A 6000-nucleotide genomic window follows, 5' to 3' on the forward strand; every position below is an offset into this window, starting at 1 on the left:
TAGCCCCCGTTGATAACTGCAGGGCGTGAAGAGCAACTTGACCTTCTTGATGGTCCAACTGGGACAGGTGGTCAGCAAGGTGGAGTTTAAAAGATAACAGCTCGAGAGGGTGCAAAAGCCTTCGATGCATTTCCAATGAACGAACTGAAAGTTGGAACGCGAGAGCTTTGCCGACGCAGGGCTTCTTCAAAGGGCAGCTTTCTGATCTTTAGTCCAGTGTCCCTTTAAGAATGCCCACGTTCCTCTCCTTTAGGGAAGGACTGCCATGGTAGACGTGCCTTCTGTGGTACATGGAAAGGGCAGGAAAAGGCTATTGAAACAATGACAGCATTTTGGGTCATAAATTATCTGTTGATTCAGACTGTCAGCAGGTAAGGCCATGCTAAGCTGGTTTGGCTAGCCTGGAATTTGGCTCCAAAGGGCTTTGGACATCTGGCTCAGATGGAAGTCGTCAAGCCTGGTGTCAGCCTGCCCTGAGATTCCCTTCCTTTGAGCAGTCGACTTTGGGTGTTATTGTGGCACTGGTGTCTTGTGATATCAGTTTGCCACAATGCCACAAGGTGTGTTGGGATAAAACACGCACTATCTAGCAGCAGGGATGATGGTCAGTGGCGTGGGTGTCTCAGCCGAGAGGCACGCGGCCAAACCAGTCAGCTGGTGAATGCTTAGCCCGGCCCGGCTTCGTCAGCTCACAGGAGGACTTTCGGTTGCTGTGCTCAGCCAGCTCCGCATGCATCCGAACATGACCACCTAGAAACGGCCACCCCTCCCGACCTGCCCCTTCCCTGCCCCTTGCAACAATGTGAAACCAGGAATGGTTTTCCATCCTTGCATGTATGTATTTAGGTACGGGTGGATCAACAAAAAAATCCTCGTAAGTTTCTTTAATGAAGAATCTCCTGGGACCAGAAAAAACCAGGGGCTAGCCCAACCCAGGAATGGGGTCTCTGAGCCGACTTCGGATTCTCTTAGTTGTTGTAAACATTGTGATTCGGTTAAAATACAATAAAACCAGGGCACAGATAAAGACCAACCAAATCCTGATGTACGCATTACTTTCATCTGGTGACCAGCTAAACATTTTCACTGTGACAGTACTCCCATAGATAAAATTCCCCTCATCTTTTACTTGAACTCTTGACAACTTTTTACTTCAACGAAATAATCGTTTGAACTTTGAAAGGCTGTGAATGCCAAACTCCTCGGCTAGTTCTGCGGTGGCCAGAAAATGGAATGTTTTGGCAAAAACACACGTCCTAACTATCTGAAACGAATCATTCTTAACTTTAACCTCTTTAAGAATGTGATTATTTTCCTTGGAAATGCTTATCATCATATTCGAAATGTCCCTGCTTTCTTAAACAGAGTAAAGAGCATATTGAACGTAACTCTTTTTATGACTCAGGTCTAACCATAAATGTAAATGCACCAGTGCTCCCATGGCCTATTAAAAGTATGGAAACATTTTTCTTTGCAATAAATCTCTGTGTTATCTCAAATTACTCTATTTGATTTTTCTGTCTTCAGTGGTTTTGCGGTAGCTGCTAATCCTTGTCGCTCCTGGGGTGCCCGCTCTCCTCTCGGTTCTCTCCCTCTTTCGTGGCTTCTTGATCTACTACTGCCTAGGAAGAACATAGCTAGCATTCTTAGAATTTTGTGAAAACAGAAGAAAAATGCCTCTAGTGGGCTTTACCCTCTGGACATCAGGAAAATCGTTTGCTGCCCCCAGGCCCTGTTTGTTTATGGAAAGACAAACATGATTTGCTTTCAGATGACTGCAGACTCTTATGATGCGGAAGTTCTTTGATATCTACAAAATCTTGCCCCTAACATCCTGGGTGCTTTGACACCCTGATGAGTATAGAGGGAATGCCCTCCTCTGAGGACAGGCACTCTTCGCCTGCAAAATGCACCTCCCAGAAAACACTCCCAGGCGGCTGCAGGGTGAGGAAAGCAAGTGCCTGGAGGGCTGACACGTAGGTATTGTGGTGAATATGGTTTGTTATAATATTACCTCAGCTGTTTGTAGTTTGAATGAGCAATCATCTGCTTTGGTTATAACATGCACACTCTCCAAAAAGGAGCCTTAAGCCAAACAAACGTCACTGGCAGAGAAAAAAGCAGGTAAATGAAAATTATACAAGGCCAAAGGATTGTCGGATAGAGGGATATAAAGAGGCCAAGAGATCTCTTACTGGACTGTTGATTTTAAAATAATGTTTGCCCACTTGATTTGCAAAGTTTCCTTATTGGAGAGCAAATGTATGTTTCTGATGAATTCATACTCGATACCTCGTAGCCCGGTCTTTACGGAGCCCTCCATCCTGGAATTCTACATCACTCTGATGCCCGAGGCATGTTATGGACATCTTAGCAAGCCTTTTGATTCTCTCATTTATGACCCAGGAAGCTTCTTTAGAGGTTGCAGGTAAACTTGTGCTTTGCTTTGAATGCTTACTGCAGTTGAAAAACCCATCATGTAAAGAATACTGTTTCCCTTTCCGAATGGAATTTTTGCAACGGAAAGTGCCCTAGAAAAGTCAATGTGCACTTGTATTGCTTTTTAAAAATTATATTGTCAAAGTAATCCTCTCGAACCTTCTCTACATTTCTCGCCTCGAGGGTGTTTTCTCGAACCCAGCTCATTTCAGTAGGGTACGGTTCGTGGGCCTCTGTGCACACACACGTGTGTGTTCATGTGTGTCGGTGGCTGAGGGTAGCTGAAACGTGAGGTTGTGAAAGGTGTATGTGTGACGTGATGGCAGTGGGGGGTTGGTGACAAACTCGGGAGTTGACATCTTCGGTCTGACTGACAACAGTTCTTTTTCTTTCTCTTTCCTTTTTTTCTTCTTCTTTTTAGCCCACTAGCAAGTCCAGAGGGGGTGCAGCATCAAATCAGATGTACCTGGAGGAGTTGGACCGCATTCCTGCCGCAGTGGGCAGCCTTAGGGCACTGTGGGGTGGGACCCCAGCTCTGGCTTTGTCTTCAGCTACCGTCGTTTGTTTGTCTCTTCTCTGGGGCTAAAAATGAAAAACAGTAAAAACAGAGACCTTATGCTCCACCTTTTGCCATGTTTCTGTATGTTATGTAACAGTTTGGCGAACTGGACAGAAAGTTACATAGTTTGACTCTCAGGAGAGATGCCACTTGTATGTATCTTATACCTCTCAACTAGATCAACTTCACATTAAATATGACAGAGTGGCTCCCTTTAAAGCACTTCCTTTGACCTCCAATGCACTTCATTTCACAGAACATGAAAAAGAAATCATCAAAATACACTTCCTGAATTGTATTTGCTAGCTAATTCTCATTCTACTCATAAATATTATAAGGAGTATTGACTAAATATTACCACATGTCACTGCAAAACTTCCAGACTCAAAATACCAAACACCTCACAAAATTAATGGAGTTTGCTACTTCTGCCCCCCTTGGTTATTTCAACGTTCTACTTGTGGTGCGTTAGGAAGGCTATTCCCCCATGAGGAACATGTGCTGCGTGTAAATTATTAACTTATTAATTCCTGAGGTCCTTATGCCCCAAGGACATAGCAGTTTATTTTTCTCTAGCTTGCAGCTTTCATAAACGTGCAAACTGAAAGAGTTGCAGCAGAAAAACAGTGCTAAGAACCAAAAAATAGAATTCAAGTCTGTTTGATCCTGGGACAGGGCTGAACAGCTTTTGCATGGTAATAAAATATCAGTATTTGTGGGTATGTATCTGTTAAGATTAGGAAAGTAGTTTTGACGTGCTGTAATATTTAATTACTTTAAATTGCTTTGAAGTGTAAATATGCCATTTTGGTTTTGGAAGAGGCATAGCCCTGAAAGCAGCCGAACTCCTTTGGGGGCTTATATACCAGTGAAGTTAGTAATATCGTGGGGGACATACAGGGTTTGATGACACCAAAATATGACAAGTTTGGTCCTCACCCCATGGTCACATGTGTGCCAAAGGCCAGAAGGCATTTTTTTGTGTGTAGTCTTTGCTGTGAAAGGGGAGTTGGGCATCCGTAGAATCAAGAGGAATAAGTCTTAAATGGAAAAGAGCAAGTCTATGATGGCTTTTGGATTATTTATTTTAGAATTCTCCAGAGGCCTTCAAAATTATTTGGCATTTTCTGAAAATAAATTTTCTACCGTATGTGCTTTAATGACATGCTTAATAACAGCTTGTTTTAGGATCATCGGTGAAGAATGCATTACAAATACACCAAGGACATGACTACAGTAATCACAAAGGGAAGGTAAACTGGATCTAACAGTGATTTGACAGGTAAATTTAAGAATTTATTAAACTACTAGTGATTTAAAGGGCACAGATAAACTAAGGAAATGAGGGGAGAGAGAAAACCCAAATTGGTGCAATTTATGTTCACAAAGAATATCTTAGCATTTACACGATAAAATATTGAAACATTTTTGAAGGCCTGAAGAATACTTTCAGGAATGCCTCAGCATTGTTTTTTTTCTTTTCTATTTTTCTTTCTGCAATAAGTTTTGACACCAAAACTGCTATGAGGTTCAATACAATTGGAGTCACACTGTATGAATATGTTCCCATTCACACAAGGTCACAAATGAAAGGATAGAAACAAAACTATGGATGGCGAACCATAAAAAGAACTTTTCCACCTGGACCACACAGGTGGGAAAGAGACCCAGGTAATACTCTTTTAATCCAAGATGTTCTTCCTTTCCTGTGCATTTCAGTTGTGGAAATCAATGGAGAGCCATGATTATAGGAACATTGGCTGCAATTGTGGTCATTTTCCTAGCAAAGTGTGAGTGTTGATTGTTTCCTAGAAGAAGAAGGTTTCACTTACTAAAGTCTCCTTGGGGGTGGGGGCGCCCGGGTCAGGTCTCAGGTCTGAAGCCCCAGTGCAGTGGGTGTGGCCCATTTGTAAATTGACCCTTCAGAGATGTTATTATTAGCTACTGCGTGGTGGAATAGGTTCTTTGATTTAGAGGAGGCTAAACTGAATCATAGTGAGTCTCAATCCACAAGACTGGAGCCCTTTTAAGGCACAGAAAAGGTGGAAGCCCAAAGTCAGAAGAAGCCAGAGAGTGAAGTCGTTGGCATATGATAGAGGCAGAGATGCACCCCTCGTGGAGCCCCAAGGATTGGGACAAGCCAGCACCAGAAGCTCCAAACTCTGGGAGAAGCCTGGCCTGTCGTGAACTTGATGCTGGATGTGTAGCCTCTGAGAGTAGAGGCCAAACAAAATCCTATCTTTGGGCAAGATTGGAAGAGCTGATTTTTTGTTTATCAACTGTTTAGGTGCCTAGTGCTGAGGATTGTTTAGAAAAAGTGATGATGAGGAAAACCATCAAGAAAATTATAAAACACACAAGGTAAGAAGAGAGAGGCTCACCAGAAGCAATGGGAAAAGAGGCTGTTTATGGCAAACATGTTCAAGGAACTTAATCCAGATTAAAAGAGAGTAAGTGAATATTCCCAAGGGACATTCTTTCCGACCTATGGAAGTAAAGTAGATAATTGATATTTCTGGGTTAATCTCCCCAAAGCTGTCTTTTTCACACTAAATTTCCAGCAACTGCTAACAACTTCCACTATGCATTCAGCCAGAAGTCTCTGAAATTGGTACCAGACTTAGAAAGCCCCCGGGCATTCTCAGCAGACCACAATATTCCGGATCAATTAAGCAGGAAAAGAAAAAAGGACTAAATTGGTAAACCCATGATAAGGCTGAGCATATCCATGAGGTTTCTACCATGAAACAAAATAGTTCAAGAGTTACATTGTTTATGTGAGGCATCTTTGTTTTGCAAGATTTGTAACACTCTGTGGTTTGGGTTGGTGCTACCATAGAAACCAAAGTCATTTCTAACAGTGCAATGAAAATCTTTGCCCTTTTTCTCCAGACTACCCGTCCTTCTGCAAATATATCAAGCCAAACTACTTTTGCTTTTGTTTCCCCCCTCAGAATAGCTTAACTATGTCAGTGCCTTACACTCTCACTCCAACACGCACA

At 42.6% G+C, this 6000-nt stretch overlaps 1 long non-coding RNA gene across 1 annotated transcript in view; it reads left to right on the forward strand.

Annotated features, from left to right (window-relative positions):
• Positions 1–3235, forward strand: part of LOC131280471 (uncharacterized) — an 82298-nt gene extending 79063 nt beyond the window's left edge. Inside the window, exon 3 of the long non-coding RNA XR_011650160.1 lies at positions 2861–3235. This is a non-coding gene — a long non-coding RNA (uncharacterized lncRNA). The remainder of the gene's footprint in view (positions 1–2860) is intronic.
• Positions 3236–6000: the final 2765 nt, after the last annotated feature.

This window comes from Dasypus novemcinctus, chromosome 11 (genome assembly GCF_030445035.2).
Source record: "Dasypus novemcinctus isolate mDasNov1 chromosome 11, mDasNov1.1.hap2, whole genome shotgun sequence".
NCBI lineage: Eukaryota > Metazoa > Chordata > Mammalia > Cingulata > Dasypodidae > Dasypus > Dasypus novemcinctus.